We start from the raw sequence: 22,123 nt of genomic DNA, 5'->3' as shown, positions 1-22,123 counted from the left end.
TGAAACAACACACATACCCATCACACGAAACAACACACATACCCATCACATGAAACTACGCACATACCCATCACATGAAACAACACACATACCCATCACATGAAACTACGCACATACCCATCACATGAAACTACACACATACCCATCACACGAAACAACACACATACCCATCACATGAAACTACGCACATACCCATCACATGAAACAACACACATACCCATCACACGAAACAACACACATACCCATCACATGAAACTACGCACATACCCATCACATGAAACAACACACATACCATCACATGAAACAACACACATACCCATCACATGAAACAACGCACATACCCATCACATGAAACAACACACATACCCATCACATGAAACAACACAAATACCCATCACACGAAACAACACACATACCCATCACATGAAACTACGCACATACCCATCACATGAAACAACACACATACCCATCACATGAAACAACACACATACCCATCACATGAAACTACGCACATACCCATCACATGAAACAACACACATACCCATCACATGAAACAACACACATACCCATCACATGAAACAACACACATACCCATCACATGAAACAACACACATACCCATCACATGAAACAACACACATACCCATTACATGAAACAACACACATACCCATCACATGAAACTACGCACATACCCATCACATGAAACAACCCACATACCCATCACATGAAACAACACACATATCCATCACATGAAACAACACATACCCATCACATGAAACAACACACATACCCATCACATGAAACTACGCACATACCCATCACATGAAACAACACACATACCCATCACATGAAACTACACACATACCCATCACATGAAACAACACACATACCCATCACATGAAACAACGCACATACCCATCACATGAAACCACACACATACCCATCACATGAAACTACACACATACCATCACATGAAACAACACCCATACCCATCACATGAAACAACACACATACCCATCACATGTAGCAACGCACATACCCATCACATGAAACAACACACATACCATCACATGAAACTACGCACATACCCATCACATGAAACAACACACATACCCATCACATGAAACAACACACATACCATCACATGAAACAACACACATACCCATCACATGAAACTACGCACATACCCATCACATGAAACAACACACATACCATCACATGAAACAACACACATACCCATCACATGAAACAACGCACATACCCATCACATGAAACAACACACATACCCATCACATGAAACAACAGACATACCCATCACATGAAACAACACACATACCCATCACATGAAACAACACACATACCCATCACATGAAACAACACACATACCCATCACATGAAACAACACACATACCCATCACATGAAACAACACACATACCCATCACATGAAACAACACACATACCCATCACATGAAACAACGCACATACCCATCACATGAAACAACACACATATCCATCACATGAAAAACACACATATCCATCACATGAAACAACACACATACCCATCACATGAAACAACACACATACCCATTACATGAAACAACACACATACCCATCACATGAAACAACGCACATACCCATCACATGAAACAACACACATATCCATCACATGAAAAACACACATATCCATCACATGAAACAACACACATACCCATCACATGAAACAACACACATACCCATCACATGAAACAACACACATACCCATTACATGAAACCACACACACACCCATCACATGAAACTACGCACATACCATCACATGAAACAACACACATACCCATCACATGAAACAACACACATACCCATCACATGAAGCAACGCACATACCCATCACATGAAACAACACACATACCATCACATGAAACTACGCACATACCCATCACATGAAACAACACACATACCCATCACATGAAACAACACACATACCATCACATGAAACAACACACATACCCATCACATGAAACTACGCACATACCCATCACATGAAACAACCCACATACCATCACATGAAACAACACACATACCCATCACATGAAACAACGCACATACCCATCACATGAAACAACACACATACCCATCACATGAAACAACACACATACCCATCACATGAAACAACACACATACCCATCACATGAAACAACACACATACCCATCACATGAAACAACACACATACCCATCACATGAAACAACACACATACCCATCACATGAAACAACGCACATACCCATCACATGAAACAACACACATATCCATCACATGAAAAACACACATATCCATCACATGAAACAACACACATACCCATCACATGAAACAACACACATACCCATTACATGAAACAACACACATACCCATCACATGAAACAACGCACATACCCATCACATGAAACAACACACATACCATCACATGAAACTACGCACATACCCATCACATGAAACAACACACATACCCATCACGTGAAACAACACACATACCATCACATGAAACAACACACATACCCATCACATGAAACTACGCACATACCCATCACATGAAACAACACACATACCATCACATGAAACAACACACATACCCATCACATGAAACAACGCACATACCCATCACATGAAACAACACACATACCCATCACATGAAACAACAGACATACCCATCACATGAAACAACACACATACCCATCACATGAAATAACACACATACCCATCACATGAAACAACACACATACCCATCACATGAAACAACACACATACCCATCACATGAAACAACACACATACCCATCACATGAAACAACACACATACCCATTACATGAAACAACGCACATACCCATTGCATGAAACAACGCACATACCCATCACATGAAACAACACACATATCCATCACATGAAACAACACACATATCCATCACATGAAACAACACACATACCCATCACATGAAGCAACACACATACCCATCACATGAAACTACGCACATACCCATCACATGAAACAACACACATACCCATCACATGAAACAACACACATACCCATCACATGAAACCACACACATACCCATCACATGAAACTACGCACATACCATCACATGAAACAACACACATACCCATCACATGAAACAACACACATACCCATCACATGAAGCAACGCACATACCCATCACATGAAACAACACACATACCATCACATGAAACTACGCACATACCCATCACATGAAACAACACACATACCCATCACATGAAACAACACACATACCATCACATGAAACAACACACATACCCATCACATGAAACTACGCACATACTCATCACATGAAACAACACACATACCATCACATGAAACAACACACATACCCATCACATGAAACAACGCACATACCCATCACATGAAACAACACACATACCCATCACATGAAACAACACACATACCCATCACATGAAACTACACACATACCCATCACATGAAACAACACACATACCCATCACATGAAACAACACACATACCCATCACATGAAACAACACACATACCCATCACATGAAACAACACACATACCCATCACATGAAACAACACACATACCCATTACATGAAACAACGCACATACCCATTGCATGAAACAACGCACATACCATCACATGAAAGAACACACATACCCATTAAATGAAACAACGCACATACCCATTACATGAAACAACACACATACCATCACATGAAACAACACACATACCCATTACATGAAACAACACACATACCCGTCACATGAAACAACACACATACCCATTACATGAAACAACACACATACCCATCGCATGAAACAACACACATACCATCACATGAAACAACACACATACCCATCGCATGAAACAACACACATACCATCACATGAAACAACACACATACCATCACATGAAACAACGCACATACCCATTACATGAAACAACACACATACCCATTACATGAAACAACACACATGTTATGTAATTTGATAATGCATGATGTTCAGCAAATGTTTCATTAAGTGCGGTATATTTAACCAATTTCATTTGCATCTTCACATTGTGATCCACCTTTCACTGACTCCTGTATGTTCCATGCAGCCACCTTTAAGCTGCATCACTCCCCTTGTGTGAACGTACACGCTGTACCATCACACAGTATCAGTCCCATTCTTTCACACGAGTACTAAATACTCGCACAATGGGAAGAAAAGCAGGAATCTTGGTTTCAAGCATACTGTCGTAGGAAATCTGTTGATGGGTTTCTTCACATTCTCATTAATAATAAAATCACATTCCTGGTGGCATTTATTTAAATGAAATGAGATATGTTCAGTGGAATCTAGACCAACGCTAGGTCAGTGAACACATTTTCATAGAACCAATAACTCATTTTAAGTGAAAACGAACCTCAGTGAGGTCGGAGATGTTGACTCAATTTGGGTTTTTGCAATACAGAAGGGACTGGGCCAGCGTTTCCTTCGAAGTCTTCATCTCACAACAACTGTTGATACTCTGAGCAGTACGTACGGTTGATATGTTGATGACTAATTTGTAATAACTCTTTTTTTACTTGACACTGCTGATGGCCTGTAATCAGTGTTGAGCATTTAACATCTTTACATTTTGTGTATTATATCTTCATAGCTGGTAACACACAAGGAAATGTTATTTTGCTGTCTACTTGTTTTTTGTTCGATTTTTTTATCCTTCCCCGCCGCCTGTTACTCCCCCTCCGCAATTCTCCTTCTACTCCCCTTCTTCTTCCCCCCGACTTTCTTTAACTGTCCCCAATCCCCGACTTCAATTCCTCCGTCTCCTCCTAAATCTCATAATTTTCCGTCTCGCCATCCTCCCCTTCTTCTACCAGCTCTTCTTCTCCTCCTTCTTCAAAGTTGTCTTTTCTTCTCCTGTCCATTTCTTGTTCACCTCCTTCTACCCCTCGTCCTTCTAATTCTTCTACACCGCCTTCCTATTTTTCTCACGCGGTGGGCTAGTCTGATGGTCATGCGCCCGCTAGTTAAGCTGAAGACTTAATGTTTCTAAAAGAAGCGTAAATCTATACTCGAGTATCTCACTCTAATTCTTCCTTTTCTCCTTCTCCTCTTCTTCTGATCCTTCTACTCCTCCGCCTTCTCCTCCTCTTGGTGTCTTCTTCTAATTTTTGTTCTCCTTTTCGTCTCCTTTCCCTCCTCCACCGCCTCATTTTCATCCTCATCCTCATCCTCTTCCTTCTCTGCAGACAGGTTCACCCTGACATGTGTCGATGTAACCACGAGTTATCTCTGAAATATGCTGTACACTAAGGTGCAATTACTACAACAATCTTCTTTCGTTTAAAGTGCCATCGATGCATGAAGCCCAACCCTACACTCAGATAAATATTAAGGTAATAATTTACAAAGGGTTATGGCAATTACATTTTCTTTCACCATCATTTGCATGCGCACTGAGTCCTACTAATGTAAGACTTGAGTGGCTCTCCGCCATTAATGCGCTACCGTGATAATCAGGAAGGTGCAATACGATCCAGATAACACAGGTTTATGTCAATCACCAGCTGCAGATATGTATTTCGGTGATTTATGGCGGGCATTCGAGTGCAGTTGCCTCACTTTTTCTTAAACATGCGATCACGTGTTAGCCTACAAATTAGATGTTATATAACTCAGGATATTTCATATGGAACGTTCATTACTCTCTATCTGTACTAGTATTTTTAACATTATACTGTGGAAGAACATAAGCTGGTAATAAAAACAGAATATTAACAAGTTGCCGTCATATGTTCGGCTAATGACGTTAGCAGTATGGAATGGCAGATGTTGGAGACGAACTCGCACACCGAGTAGGTATTCATTCTTGTCTAAAAAATCATGAAGTTAAATTCTTTTCTTTAAGTATCCGTAGATGACCAGCGAATTTATTTACCGTTATTCACCCAACCTTTAACATGGACATATTTATTCCGACGTAATATTTACGTGTTTGTCCAAGACGCCACTCCATTAAGACGCTCGTGCTCCCTCATCCAAATGGAAAACTGTAGTGTGTCTCAATGACAGTGTTACAAGGGGGTCTGCACATTAAATGAAACACCGAGAATCAGTAGAGTTGGTCTAAGTTAACTCTCATCACGTACCGCACGTGCATTTGTTTCAACTGCTGCTCTTACCCCCTTGTAATACAAACCAATAATGGCGATTTGAATCTATTGTCGTTTGTTAAACAACATTTATCTAAGGTGAATAAAATTCTGAGACCATTATTTTCAAGTGACAAGGTAAATTGAGAGGATTCGCTATTTTAATTTCACTGTATTTGGTTTATTTTTGTTTTGTTTAAAGTCAAATTCATCGGTACGTTTTCACTGCAAATAAAGTATAGTCCTTTTTAACTTTGCTAATGTATATGCGTTTTAGTAAAATATACGAAAATGGTAAGTACAAAGAAACATAGGGCCCCGTTTCACAAAGCTATCTCAGCGCTACGACTGTCGTACCTCCTGTGCTGGGCCAAGTTTTTCCAAGCGCTCTTGCGTCTAAGACAGTCGTAAATGCCAAACATTAACATTAACCTGCGCTTGTAATAGCGTTAAGAGAGCTTCGAAAAACTAGGCCCTGGGCCTAGAGAGTCGTAAGTTAACGTTAATGTGTGGCACTTACGACTATCTTAACGCTAAGAGAGCTTCGAAAATCTAGGCCCTGTAATATAAACTTACGAGAGCTTTTGCGCTACGATAACTTCGTGAAACAGGACCCTGCAGCTGTTTGTTGTCTATCGTTTCGCTACACGCGTGCTCGCCGTAAACGTGATTTTCTGTATGCGCCACAACTGTCTGTGTTACAGCCTGAACGTGGGTAAATCAACAAAATGCGACTCATGCAGACGCAGCATTACGTATTCTAGTGCATTTGAATCAGTAATTGAAAGCTCGTCATTGTGTTGAGCCGTGTCACCTTGCCCTATCCTCCTGCCTCTTGTTATACACAAGTATAATGTTGTATGAGCAGACGAGCCAACAAGAACGGACCATGTGCCTACATACAATCAACTATCTCAATACAAAGACTTCTTCACATTCAAAGCGCGATAATACTATATACTGAAGCTTTTCAGGCACCACTTAGTCTTACCAGCATGAGCTGCTTCCAGAGCATTTCTCAACAATGACGCTGCTTCAAGCATGAACAGATTTATGTGAAAAACTCTTTTACCCAAAGAGAAAAATTACAATTTTATGACCCTTCTCACGGCACTTTCATGAGAAATGCACAACGTACGGTGTTCTGTCATTGACCGAGATTGTGTCACGTTGACACATGGTACGTCAGTGCGTCAGTGTTCAGCTGCGATATAGGTGTACGCTTGTCAGTTTATAGGTACATTCATAGCATGATGTTATTATTTTTACATATAAAGCGATAATTTGATGTCTTAGATTCGCATTAATGGTTGTGATTTATGTCTATTTATGTCCACTGAGATATTCATCTTAACCCTTCCTGCAGAGACATGAAGGATGTATATATGGGCGAGCAAAGTCCTGAAAGGCATGTGAACCCGGTAGGCGTCCATACCATAAACTATCATGCATATGCATAGCTATATTGGCAGATTATTTAGATGTGTGTCATGTCATTCTAGAGGACGTTGTACTGCAGTATGCATTAATGGGAGAGGTCGGTGTTGGTGTGAATGCTGTTTTTGTGCTGTATCAACGGGTGAGATCGGTGTCTGTGTGCATGATGTGTCGTGATGTATTAACGGGTGGGGTCGGTGTTGGTGTGCATGATGTCTCGTGCTATATTAACGGGTGGGGTCGGTGTTGGTGTGGAAGATGTATCGTGCTATATTAACTGGTGGAGTCGGTGTTGGTGTGCAAGATTTGTCGTGCTGTATTTACGGGTGAGATCGGTGCTAGTGTGGATGATGTCTCGTACTATATTAACTGGTGAGGTCGGTGTTGGTGTGCAGGATGTGTCGCGCTGTATTATCGGGTGGGTTCGGTGTTGGTGTGCAGGATGTGTCGCTCTGTAGTAACGGGTGGTGTCGGTGTTGGTGTGCAGGATGGATCGCGCTGTATTATCGGGTGGGGTCGGTGTTGGTGTGCAGGATGTGTCGCGCTGTATTATCGGGTGGGTTCGGTGTTGGTGTGCAGGATGTGTCGCGCTGTATTATCGGGTGGGTTCGGTGTTGGTGTGCACGGCGTGTCGTGCTGTATTATCGGGTGGGTTCAGTGTTGGTGTGCAACATGTATCGTGTTTTATTAACGGGTGGGATCGGTGTTGGTGTGCATGATGGATCGCGCTGTATTAACTGAAGGGTTCGGTGTTGGTGTGCAGGATGTGTCGCGCTGTATTATCGGGTGGGTTCGGTGTTGGTGTGCAGGATGTGTCGCGCTGTATTATCGGGTGGGTTCGGTGTTGGTGTGCACGGCGTGTCGCGCTGTATTATCGGGTGGGTTCAGTGTTGGTGTGCAACATGTATCGTGTTTTATTAACGGGTGGGATCGGTGTTGGTGTGCATGATGGATCGCGCTGTATTAACTGAAGGGTTCGGTGTTGGTGTGCAAGATGTGTCGCGCTGTATTATCGGGTGGGTTCGGTGTTGGTGTGCAGGATGTGTCGCGCTGTATTATCGGGTTGGGTCAGTGTTGGTGTGCAACATGTATCGTGTTTTATTAACTGGTGGGATCGGTGTTGGTGTGCATGATGGATCGCGCTGTATTAACTGATGGGTTCGGTGTTGGTGTGCGTGATGTATCGCTCTGTAGTAACGGGTGGTGTCGGTGTTGGTGTGCAAGATGTGTCGCGCTGTATTATCGGGCGGTGTCGGTGTTGGTGTGCGTGATGTATCGCTCTGTATTATCGGGTGGTGTCGGTGTTGGTGTGCATGATGTGTCGTACTGTATTATCGGGTGAGTTCGGTGTTGGTGTGCATGATGTGTCGTGCTGTATCTAAGGGTGGGATCGGTGTTGGTGTACATGATGTATCGTGCTGTATTAACTGGTGGGTTCGGTGTTGGTGTGCATGATGTATCGCTCTGTATTAACTGGTGGGTTCAGTGTTGGTGTGCATGATGTGTCGTGCTGTATCTAAGGGTGGGGTCAGTGTTGGTGAGCAACATGCATCGTGCTGTAATTTAACTGATGGATTCGGTGTTGGTGAGCATGATGTATCGTGCTGTGTTAACTGGTCGGCTCGGTACTGGTGTGCGTGATGTATCGCTCTGTAGTAACGGATGGGGTCGGTGTTGATGTGCATAATGTGTCGTGTTGCATTAGAGGATGAGATAGTTGTTTATGTGCATGATGTGTCGTGCTGTAATAACGGGTGGGGTCAGTGTTTGTGTGCAACATGTATCGTTCTGTATTAACAGATGGGTTCGGTGTTGGTGTGCATGATATATCGCTCTGTCAGTGTTTGTGTGCAACATGTATCGTTCTGTATTAACGGGTGGGATCGGTGTTGGTGTGCAACATGTGTCGTGCTGTATTAACAGATGGGTTCGGTGTTGGTGTGCATGATATATCGCTCTGTAATAACGGGTGGGTTCGGTGTTGGTGTGCGTGATGTATCGTGTTATATTAACTGGTGAGGTCGGTGTTGGTGTGCATGATGTGGGGTGTTGCATTAGAGAATGAGGTTGGTGTTGGTGTACATGATGTGTCGTGTTGCATTAGAGGATGAGGTCGGTGTTGGTGTACATGATGTGTCGTGCACTTGCATATCGGCGTGGGAAGCGGACCCATTAACCACTCCATTAAATAAGGAATACCGATGTACATGTAGCTATTATTACGATTATCATTGATAGAGATTCTTTAAAAAGTACCATATAATATGCCTGTTTATAAAAATAAAACCTTCAAATCAAAACAACAACGCTGTTCAGTTATTTGTACTGATAACCGCAAACAGGAAACTGTAACGTACTCCTTGTTTGGATTCCTGTGAACACGAACAATGTCCACCAGTCGCCTCGATTAACTCAAGCCCTAGTGTATATGACCTGAAGCGAATATAGACATCCCTTGGCCGAACGGTGTCCTCGTTTATAAATCCTCGAGGGAAACGATGACTATTATTATCTGGGGTTGCTTGTCAACTCGGTGATGGTTCAAACATACAGGTATATATAGGAGAATGAAGGTCTCTGTGAGTATAGGTCACGGGCCGGCTTTAGGACTACAACACAGCCTTGACAAATACAGGTCAGTGACACAGAAGTGGTCGACTTGGCGTGCTGTTCTTGAAGTGTAACACACAATAACACTGTTGACATATGTATCATCTGAAATTACTGAGTGATCGGTGAGGGGATACGTGAACGGGGGTGAGGTTATGTGAGGGGGTGAGTGCTTGATCAATGGTTGATTGAATGGATGATTGTATGCGAGTAAGTGAGTGGATGGGTAGATGAGAGGAGGAAAAGGATGTGGCTTGAGTTGACAGGGTGGTAGAGAAACACGATGAATAATTGATCAGGAGAGTGTGTGAATGATTGGGTGTTCAGATGAGTGAGTGCATAACTATTAGTTTAGCTGAGTGAGTGAGATTAGCTAAGTAGGTGCATGATTGGTAGATTGGCTAAGTGAGTAACTGATTGGTAGATTAGTTAAGTAAATGCATGGCTGGTAGAATAGATAAGTGAGTGATATATTGGTAGGTTAGGTGTAAGTGAATGATTCGTGGATTAAGTGAGTAAATGATTCGTAGATTAGCTAGATTAGGTGAGGGTGTGAATTATTGATAGATTAGGTAAATGATTGATTGATAAATTAGGTGAGTGAGTGAATCATTGGCATATTAGGCGAGTAAGTGAATCATTGGCATCTTAGGCGAGTGAATCATTGGCATATTAGGTGAGTGAGTGAATCATTGGCATGTTAGGCGAGTGAGTGAATCATTGGTATAGTAGGTGAGTGAGTGAATCATTGGCATATTAGGTGAGTGAGTGAATCATTGGTAGATTGCTAATAGCTAAGTGAGTGAATGATTGGTTCATAAGGGGATCAGGGTACGATAAATAAACATGATTTTATATCATCGGTAGGAAACCAGATTCATTATAGGATATTCCCGAAATTTCACACTAACACTGACATATTTAACTATATGTACGGTACTTCCACTGACTGGGCCAGTCTAAAATCACTGTCCTTGCCGCTCGTATTCTGCAGGCACTCGTTACTTGTATAAACAAACCACCGGGTCGCTCAATACGAGACCGCGGTGTTATGGGTTTATCTAATCAGTGTGTGATGCAACATTTCGTGTGAATTGCCATCGTTACAAACTTGACCCACAAAGAGTGCATCCTGTACAGAACAATCGGCTGAACGCTGCTTTACATCTGTCTGCAGTTCATGCTGATCGATAGGGAAGTCAGAATGTTGAGTATTGATTGGGAGTGACACCTGTCGATTACTCCGGCTGAACATAAACACATGTATGTACAGATACCGAAATACTTCTCGATAGATATTTGATAGGCCATGGGCGTCAAGAACATCTGTTTTTTTGTTTGTACATGTTGCTGAAGCCATACCTAAAGATAATTTGACCACTATAATATTTATATATTTATAATAGGAACACACTATCTACCAGTTGACCCGATATATTCCATGTTGACATATTACAAGACATGTTCTTGCCAACAACATATTTGCATTAATAGTAGGTCATGAAAAGCGCTTTCCAAGTCACGGGTATATGTTCAAAGCACTTCATGAGGTCAAGTTGTAAAATGATGTGCTGATGACAGGTGCAGTGTATTAGAGGTCACTTGTAACGTAGACATAGAGGGTTTGAATGTACCTTGGAAAGGACTCGATTGGGAGTGACTTCTAAGCAGAGACGCTACTGCATATGAACAAAATTATTCAGGCAAATGATTTTAGATAATAACTCGGGACAGCAATAATAGTTTTTGTGATGAGCCTAGAGTTCTTCATGGAGCGTAACGTGTCAGTGGGTCTTAAGGTCAGGAAGGCATTAAAGGGGACATTCAACCAAGTGTGACGTCGAGTCTCGAGTCATGGGTTCATTGTGATCTTCATCATAATGTGCACAGGTATTAAGGATTTTATAACAGTATTAACAAACTTAACCTAACAAACTTAACAAACCATATATGGAATAGAAACATTATCATCGGCATAAAAGAGCAAGCACTCGGCAAGTAAGCCATAACGGTTCCCTGTTTCACCCAGTATACACTAAATGTATCGTTTGTATGTATTGTAACGGGGACGTCCATGTTGTCAAGACAATGTGCATCATGTCCAACAGAGTTGTGTAGTTCATATTCGATTGCTAGACTTTCGATTTGGTTCCATCTGTTTTTTAAATTCACAATTTAGGCAAACAAATAACACAAACATGCACGCAATGGACAATCCCAGATGAAATAGGTCCCTTGAAGATATACATTAAATTTTGCTCATTAAATGATGCACACGAAATGAAATGTCGATAGATGTGATATAGGTATATATATCACAGATATGTAACTGAGCAAAAGATTCGAAAGAGCACACGAGTTCTAAACTCCATTTCAGTCAACGATAGTATAGAATTCCCATTTCACAGTCGTTTTAGGATTCTGGATGACGCCAACGTGTCATCGCATTTCGACACTACCTGAAAATCTACATAACAAAACGTTTGAGTAAAACAGATCTTATGCCACATATAATGTTTACTCAGAATCAGCTAGCTGGAAATCCTATACAGAGAAATCGGTTCGGTCATAATCTTGTTGGTGCACGCTGAAATCCGGAACACTGACGTAATGTAAGTCAACTACATTCGGCACAGAAACTGACCTCCAGCATAGAATGCGTCACGAATAGACGCTGGGTTCACCCGTATTTATCTTTTGTATACGCAACTAAATGCATAATGTTCTACATTTTACGATCTATCCCACTGACTACTATGGAACGGGCATTGACTTTCAAGCTTTTCACTGTTAAAGATTCATCATACTAGATTTTCACTACAGAAGATCCGAGTTCAAATTGAACTTCAACAACCTGTGCTTGTCGAAAGAAGCAACTATGGGGATTCGGTGGCAGGGCATGTGGTTGGTGTATGTCAGCGTGTGACATTTGCGAAGATTACGGTGATTGATGTCAGTAAATGAATTGGCTTTTTCAGTCGAACAAGACCCTGGAATATTGCAGCTTAAAGCAAGAAACAAACATTGGTTAATGTATCTTAATTCCATAAGTCTGAGATTTTCATGAAACGATCATAGAGGGTTTCTGCTAAGCTAACAATAATCTACAATAGCTGGCCATCAGTATAGTTGATATATGGCCATCAACTAATTATTGACATTAGGGCCTTTCCCCTGAAGCTGATAGATGTGCTGAGTCTCAGTGATCTGGTGGTCCGTATCGAAACGTGTCTTTTGTATATGAAATCCACAACACAATACGTGAAAGGAAGCCGGGGTCAAGGTCGAGAGCCTTCTCTAAAGGTTAATACCCGCTTCTTACATTAAGCTTTCTTTTTGTGTGCTACACAGTGATCATGTTTCATGGCTAGTTTATTATCCTCACAATGTCACGTTGATCTCTTATGAAAGAATTTGTCTGTATTAGGGTAATGAGTAGTAGAACACTATAAATGTACAGGAACACTTACACGATGAGACAAATGATTTGGATATTTGGCAGTACTTGCATCTCAATCTTTCCATCTATTGAAAGGGAGAACTCATTGTCCGCTATTTTCTGAACACCTTTATAACGTATTGTAATGTTGGACGTGGCGAGCCATTGGAAGCACGTCTGGATGGGTGTGGGTGTGGGTGTGGGTGTGGGTGTGGGTGTGGGTGTGGGTGTGGGTGTGGGTGTGGGTGTGGGTGTGGGTGTGGGTGTGGGTGTGGGTGTGGGTGTGGGTGTGGGTGTGGGTGTGGGTGTGGGTGTGGGTGTGGGTGTGGGTGTGTTTTACTGAATTATGCTAGGATTACATTTGACTGGATCAGGTATGATATATGACTGGATCAGACTAGTAATACTTTACTGGAGCAGGCGAGGAGTATATTTCACTGGATCAGACAAGGAATATGTTTGACTAGATCATGCTTGAGACTTGTTTGACTGGATCAGGCTTGGGACATGTTTCACTGGATGAGAAAAGGGATGTATTTGACTGGATCAGGCAAGAGATAAATTTGACTGGATTATGCATGACTGGATCAGGTTTGTGAATGTTTGACTGGATTAGTCAAGGGGTGTATCCGACTGGATCAGGTTTGGGAATTGTTCGACTGGATAAGTCAAGGGGTGTATCCGACTGGATCAGGTTTGGGAATGTTTGACTGGATAAGTCAAGGGTGTATCCGACTGGATCAGGTTTGGGAATTGTTCGACTGGATAAGTCAAGGGGTGTATCCGACTGGATCAGGTTTGGGAATGTTTGACTGGATAAGTCAAGGGGTGTATCCGACTGGATCAGGTTTGGGAATTGTTCGACTGGATACGTCAAGGGGTGTATCCGACTGGATCAGGTTTGGGAATGTTTGACTGGATAAGTCAAGGGTGTATCCGACTGGATCAGGTTTGGGAATTGTTCGACTGGATACGTCAAGGGGTGTATCCGACTGGATCAGGTTTGGGAATGTTTGACTGGATAAGTCAAGGGTGTATCCGACTGGATCAGGTTTGGGAATTGTTCGACTGGATAAGTCAAGGGGTGTATCCGACTGAATCACGATAGTTAGTTAGTTTGACTAGATCCGGTTTTTGATACAGTTAGGCTAGATCAGACTTGAGGTATAACGACAATTTTAGTCTTAGACTTCATGCACCTGCAAGTTAGTAACGATAAAATGGAGAAACACTACATGCTCCCAGGTATGTGTAGTGCGTACACTGTAGTAGCTGGATCATGTGATGTAACAATACACACGCTTCGCCATGATGTTGTCATATACAAGATGTCCTGGACGTAACTGTACAACACCATGCCTGAGCACGATATTACGTTTGTCAAAGTGAGGCGACTGCAATACATCTTTCTGTACAGTGCCTTACCAGAGAGTAACACATCAAGATATCATTAGAACACTTTAGAATGTGTCTACTACCTCAGTGACCTCCGATATCAGGCATAACAATATCATTGTGAATGATCTTCGGAGGTGCTTTGACGCTGCTCGTGTCTTTTACCCACAGTCTCATTTCGGGGGAACATCCCATTAATTTAATTCACTTAACTATTACAAAGGCTAGGTAAAACAATCACCTGGATTAAACAGCGTATCTCCATTAGACTATTTTCCCAGTATTTGTAGTGGTACTGTTATGTCAGCTTTATTCGTTTAATATTATCGTGACTTTTTGGATCATTTTGGAATGGAATATATTATTAATAAGAGGTTCAACTGTATAAAATTTCCGGACACGAACGACTTTTGGTGTAGATAGCAGAACGGGTTTAGATGCTCTCGCCCGTTGAGGACGTAATGTGCGAGAGATTAATGACCGCTGGAGCTCCTTTAAACCCTGATAGGATACAATTTGCATCAGAACAACTTTGGTGGGTAGTAAAACCTCGGTGGAGAAAATGCGCTTATGTCCTCTCTTGCACATCTGCATTATTACACTGTCCGTTATTCTAAATTGAACATACGCTGACACAGTGCTTTTGCTTATAAAACTTTACGTACCCGGCGAACTGTGAACAGTCTACGGTTGAATATGACAAGGCGGTGGCTGTAAGCTTGCACAGCTGATATTGTAGTTGACAATAGGATCTCTCACGTGGTTCCAGGTAGAATGCTTCTGGGATGTATGTCACTTATGCTACTTGTAGGATATAGCTGTCACATACAGGTGAGTACATACGGCAATGTATATACAGCTACCGGCTACATGTATTCATGTTGTAGTATTGCCTGTCAATGTATGCGATCGACCTTCTTTCTGTCTGTCTGTCTGCCTGTGACGTTACTACTGTCTTAACATGTCTGTCTCTGAGTGTCTGTCTATCGAGCTACTATACACTTAGTAGCAGTGGCGTATAAGCAGCCTAGTGGTGAAAGTGTTCGCTCGTCACGACGAAGGTCTGGGTTCGATTCCCAACATGGGTACAATATGTGAAGCCCATTTCTGGAGTCCCCTCCGCGATTTTGCTGGAATATTGCAAATGGCGGCGTAAAACCATACTCACTCACTACTACACACGTAGCTAACATGTCTGTCTGAGTGTGTTTGTCTGTGTGTACTGGCATAAAGTGCCTACGCACACAACCTATCTGTCTGTCTGTCTCTGTGTGTGTCTGTGCGACTGTGTCTGTCTGTCTGTCCACACAATATCCACCATCGATCTCCAATCTCGTGTTTAATTCTGATTGCTGCCGTTGATCATGTTCCCATTAAACAAACTTCTGCACCTCTATGTGTTGTACGTTCATTTGACAACTAACGCTTGCTCAAATAACACCAATCTGGTACAATGATTAGAACTCGATAAGTACATTTCAGGATGTTTGGATTAGTTGTGACACTACTGGGATAAACTGTATATTAATTCAAATGAAACGGGGTTAAGCATCATCTTATAGATAATTTCAGCTATACAACGACGTATGTATATGAAGCTGCTTGCACTATTCTGGATTTATGGAGATCAGGGCCCTTATTCTCGAAACGTTCGTCGCCCTAAGAATTCTTAAATTTGATACTAGCCAATGTGTTAATTATGAAGTTAGGAAATTCGTAGGGCCACGAACGTTTCGAGAATAACTAGCCAGTACTTGTATCTCCTTAATACCGAGTGTCAGGTAGTGTAACATCAAGTACCCTCCCTTGGTGTATTTAAGCATGAAGCGACGGGGTAATTGAACTAGTATAATTATACCATTGATAACGCGCCTTCAATAGCATACAATCTGATTGTTATTACCTTGGATAACCCAAGCTGCCTGTTTGGAGCTGGAAGGTTGATATTCTCGCGACATATTTCACCGAGTACCCACGCTGGGGGAAATGGGGCAATTTTGAACAACCTTTCTCGTTTATCACAATTAATGGATAGCCCGATATACATTTGAGACTACAGTGAATCTGTCTAATCCGGCACTGGTTGGGACTGCACAAATGATCCGGTTAGGAAAATGTGCCTAATTCTAGAGCTGATGCTAAACGTACAAACCACGGACGGGACTGATATTTTATGCCGGTGGGGACAACTTGCCGGATTGGACAGATGCCGGTTTTGAGAGCTTCCACTGTTTGTTAGCTTACATTTCCTTATAACTCTTACAATAAGGTGTTATAATTGGAAAGACGCTTATGGTGATCAACGATAACTCGATATTATGTCGATAACATAGAAGCGATACTATGCTTCGTACCATGCAAACTGTGACTCAGAAAAATGTTAATCGTATTTAGAACATATTTCCTTTCGCATGTGATTTTGACGGGTTCCAGTTAAAGGGCAGGGTACTCTCACTTTTTCGTGGTTATCTGTTTGGTAAGTGATTCATAAACACATACTCATACAAGGCCGTAGGTTGCCCTTAGGATAAGGGGGCAGCTGCCCTCCTAGAATTTCTTAGAGAGTATATTTGTACGACAAAGAATTGATAGGTCATATGCCCAACCGCAGCCCTGGAATCCACACCTCAGTCAATGATGGCGAGCAGCCAATTTGACAAGAATGATGCACCTGACTACAACAAGTATTAATAAATAAACCAAGGACGACAGAACAATGACATAGTCTACACAGAAACCCTACAGCCTGAAGGCATATTGTGCAATACCTAATAATCAACGAACAAAACACTAATTAGAAAAAGGAACGTCGAAGTGGTCATGTAGTGTTGCACATGCACAGAAGCACGCCTGTGATAATATGATACCAAGGCCATGTACATATATTCAAGTACAGCTAAAAGTGTATGATGGAGTCAAAATCATTTTATTATATTCCCTTGGAACTGTAAATGTGTTAATTTCATGGTTGATCATGAAAAAACAATCTTTCTGACTGACGTATCTTATTAAGTTGCAGTGAGTAAACTGAGTGTGGAAATTTTGAACAAACCTGAAGATACCATCTGTATGGTGTAAATACACCTGCAATCTGAACTGTCGAATGAATTAATAATGCAACTATTATATATTAACACTTAAACTAAGCAAAACATTTTTCAGATTGCGTTATATACAGATGTGTCTAAACATATTGATAGTGTTTTGCTCAGAACATTATGTACAGATGCTACAATTTGGAACAAAGAAAGTTTAGAAAAAACATGAAAAGTGAGGTCAAAATAGCAAGTAAAAATAAAATTGTACACAAAATTAGATATTACGTAAATGGAATCATTCCACCTACAGAAAACAGGATATGGCATCTGAGAGAATCTATTTTTTAAACAATCAGGACCTCCCTAGGCCTAGATCCACGGCTCGAACGTAGATAGTGTCTAATCAACATACGATATAGGTCGGTGTACACACGATTCAGATGTTAACAGGTGTTTCTAATGAATATGGAAAGGGTTGTGTATATATCTATATATAGTATAACATATAATTATAACAATGACAGACATGCGTGTATGTACAGGTGTATACATGCCATACTCCAGGTAAGGTGATACATTTCAGTTAAACCTTTGTTTACTTGGTATTTTAGAGGGAATCTTTGTCATTGTGAACCGTATGACGCGTTTTGACAAAGGCCCGAATAATATACGATCGGACTAGAAATGTCGAATTGTAAATTACGAATAACTTTTGGGGTACATGCATGAAGGCATCAGAATTATCAAGCCGAGGATGAAGACTGAGCGGCTTTTTTCTGACACTAAAAGTGCTGAAGTAAAATAAGACAAGATGTAACTTTCCCGGAGGAAATTCTTTTTTATCAAGCGCTGCATCAAAATGACGCTGTATAAAATTTACAAAAATATACATAATAATTACATGCACAAAATGATTGCTGATGATTCCATACAATTACTCACATTGGTAAAATGACCCAATACATTATAATAAACATGTTACTAGCATCTACGTATGAGCAAATTTGCCACTAAATATAATATATTTTATTTGCCAATTTGCAAACAGATTTGCCAATGTTTCTATATTACCAGCAAGCCTTCCGGAGGTCAGCAGTTGTTACACTGAAACATATTTTAGCTGATGTCCAAATATCACAAGTTTTGAAATGAACAAGTCCAATTATAGTTTATAACATCTATGTTGAAATTTATTTCTACAGGCTTTGCTAATAACTCGTAATGTAAAGAGGGACCTTCCCATGGCTTTTCATGTGAAAAAGAGACATACTTTTCAAATTGGACAGAAATCAATACCTGTACCAGTCATTGCAAAATGAATAATATAAAACAGTTGTACATGGGTGACTAATATGCATGTTCACGTTTAGACTTGCGACGTGCTAATCACGACACAGTGTTGGTGATATATAATACGTTTGTTTGTGTCTACTGTGAATACAAAATAAGAGGGTAAATTCGACATCACTATCGTCCAGCTGAATGATCCACATTCAGGTCACAGTTTCAAGCATAACGACTTTTATTATCTTATGTTATCTTATTTGGATCCATGTTTGGATCCATGTTTGGATCCATGATGATCCGGGTTAGAATTGATCATAAGTAACCCATGATCATGGTAAAATGCGACTAACCGGATTGGGTGGTCAGGCTTGCTTAACGCATGTCATTGTGTCCCAATAGATCGATGCTCAAGCTGTTGATCACTGGATTATTTGGTCCTGACTCGACTACAGACGGCCGCTATGTGACTGGTATATTGGTGAATGCGGCGTCAAACTGAACTCACTCATTCATTCATTGTTAGCTTTATTATTAGCCCTGTGTATCACACAATAAGCGATAACGTAAAATGACCTTTTGCTTTTTGATTGCATGTATATTGTCAAACGCATCATGCCCAGAGACATCGCCATGCACAGTTTCCTTAATGTGTCATATGTGTTAAATATGTGTATATTTCTTAGTAAGCCAGAGTAGCTGTATAGTGATATGAGCTCTGGAAGATGTATTGGGAGGCTGAACGTGCTGCATTGGAAACATAACCTGTAACGTCTTCGGGAACACAATGTGACGTCATGGAAAACAATTTACATAGTTTCTTGAATAAGCAATGGTTTAGTGTTGACATATCACTTATAATATTCAGCACGAATTTAGAACTGGAACATATGGCAACTGATTGTGGACGTCATTGACACCTTGAATTCATTCAGACAACTCAGTCCTGAGTGTTTCGCAAATATATTAAAATATGAGAAAAAACACGTTTTGTCAAACAAAAGCTATTACCTTAGAGCATAATACTGGTTTGCAAGTACACTGAAGAGAAACACATAGCACTACATTGATAGTTATCAATTCAATCATCACTGCTAAGCTAACACATTTGTCAAATCTTTTGCATAGTTTTGCAGTGTATTGAATATAAATGCCAGTGCCTTCAGCATGTATTAGGTACGTGGATATGTGCAATACATGAATATAACAGTAATATACACTGTAAATGATCAAAACTGTCTTGAGATCTTTGCGTACGCAGCCCCTACCTAGCGTCAGCTGATTGCAGCTCAAGGACAACAATCCCGTGACAAATCATTTCAAAATGTTATTTCATGTTGTTTCACATGTACACATTGTAGGACAGATTTCGGTCCATGATCATGCAATACTTCCAACGACACCGTTACCGTGTTCTGTCATATTCAGACCAATACATGCTACACTAAAACGAAATACTTTCTTGTCTAAGGCCATCACACGAGAAGGTGCCTATTGCACTCACTATGCCTGGGAAAGTTCAAAGAACGACGTATTGACAATGATAACAGAAAAAAATACAAAACTATGTTCTATTTGCATATATTAGCAATTAAATTTATATTAATATAAATGTATATTCCATTTCAAATGGTATGTCTACCCCCCCCCCCCCCCCAACCAAAAAAAAACAACAACAACAAAAAAAAAAACCAAAAAAAAAAACCGTTTACGTATTTTATCTAAAAAATCATATCTTATGTAACCATCCGCAATCTGGAGTACCCTTGTGCCAATATTGTTTATAAGGTATTGTTTGCGTCGGCGTACTGTATCAAAACCAAAATCATGTCACATGTAGACATTTGACAAAGAAATGGAGTCTGGCATTTTCCAGTTCTATATTGTATGGTATGAACTACGCTACAAGGCATTCGAACACTCAATAAACTGTATTCAATACACATCTTAAACTGTAATGAAATAACAAAAGTTCTTTTGCTGACAGGTGCAAGAGAATCTGTCCATCTTCTCAAGGTCTGAGTTCTATAAATGAGATACTGGTGTTCTTTGCTCTCAAGAATCCCCTATTTTTTCCCAGAAACTGAGAACTTGATCTTCTCAGAAATTACTTAATGAAGACAAGTATGGTAAACTGTGAACTTGCTCTTCTTTGAAACCCCTTTATGCAGACAAGTATGATAAACTTTGAAATTGTTCTTCTTTGAAATCTATATATGAAGACGTGCATAGTAAACTCTGAAATTGTTCTTCTTTGTAATTACTATATGAAGACAAGTATGATAAACTGTAAAATTATTCTTCCTTGAAATCCCTACATGAAGACAAATATGAGTTTCTGGGAACTCATTCCCCTTTGAAATACCTTGGGATACTATAACCAAACTGTCCCCTCACCACCTCTAAAATCTCTTTTTCAATACAAGGATGATATAATGGTAATCCATTTTTTTATCTTAATGCTTTACATTAACTTGAGACACACGTTATGAACAAATGAGACACGCGTTATGAACGTAAACGCTGACCTCTATCAAAAATTTACACCACGACGCCAACTTACCTCGTGTCACTTGTGATTAATACAGCTCTACACGGAAGCATTGTAGAGCGTGTACATCCACGTTCATTGCCGAAAAATACATGTTGGCACTATGTAAACGCAGTGACATGTACATGTCCAGACAGCGTGTGAGTACAAAGTGTCTGTCTGTTACCCGGTTATCCTAACATTGCG

The 22,123-nt window shown here is 40.7% G+C and overlaps 1 protein-coding gene across 3 annotated transcripts in view; it reads left to right on the top strand.

The window, feature by feature from the left end:
• Positions 1 to 22,123, top strand: part of LOC137287515 (probable cytochrome P450 CYP44) — a 61,964-nt gene that overhangs the window by 13,968 nt on the left and 25,873 nt on the right. Inside the window, exon 1 of one of the 3 annotated variants that reach the window (XM_067819853.1) lies at positions 15,815 to 15,895. The exons of 1 other annotated variant lie outside the window; for it this stretch is intronic. The gene's annotated coding sequence lies outside the window, so the exon portion shown is untranslated. Of the gene's footprint in view, positions 1 to 15,814; positions 15,896 to 21,929; positions 22,078 to 22,123 lie in introns of those variants that run through there. One more of the 3 variants, XM_067819854.1, reaches the window with a different exon arrangement.

Source organism: Haliotis asinina, chromosome 6 (genome assembly GCF_037392515.1).
Source record: "Haliotis asinina isolate JCU_RB_2024 chromosome 6, JCU_Hal_asi_v2, whole genome shotgun sequence".
Lineage (NCBI taxonomy): Eukaryota > Metazoa > Mollusca > Gastropoda > Lepetellida > Haliotidae > Haliotis > Haliotis asinina.
The sequence above is the reverse complement of the archived record's forward strand: the minus strand, read 5'-3'. Positions and strand labels throughout refer to the sequence as shown.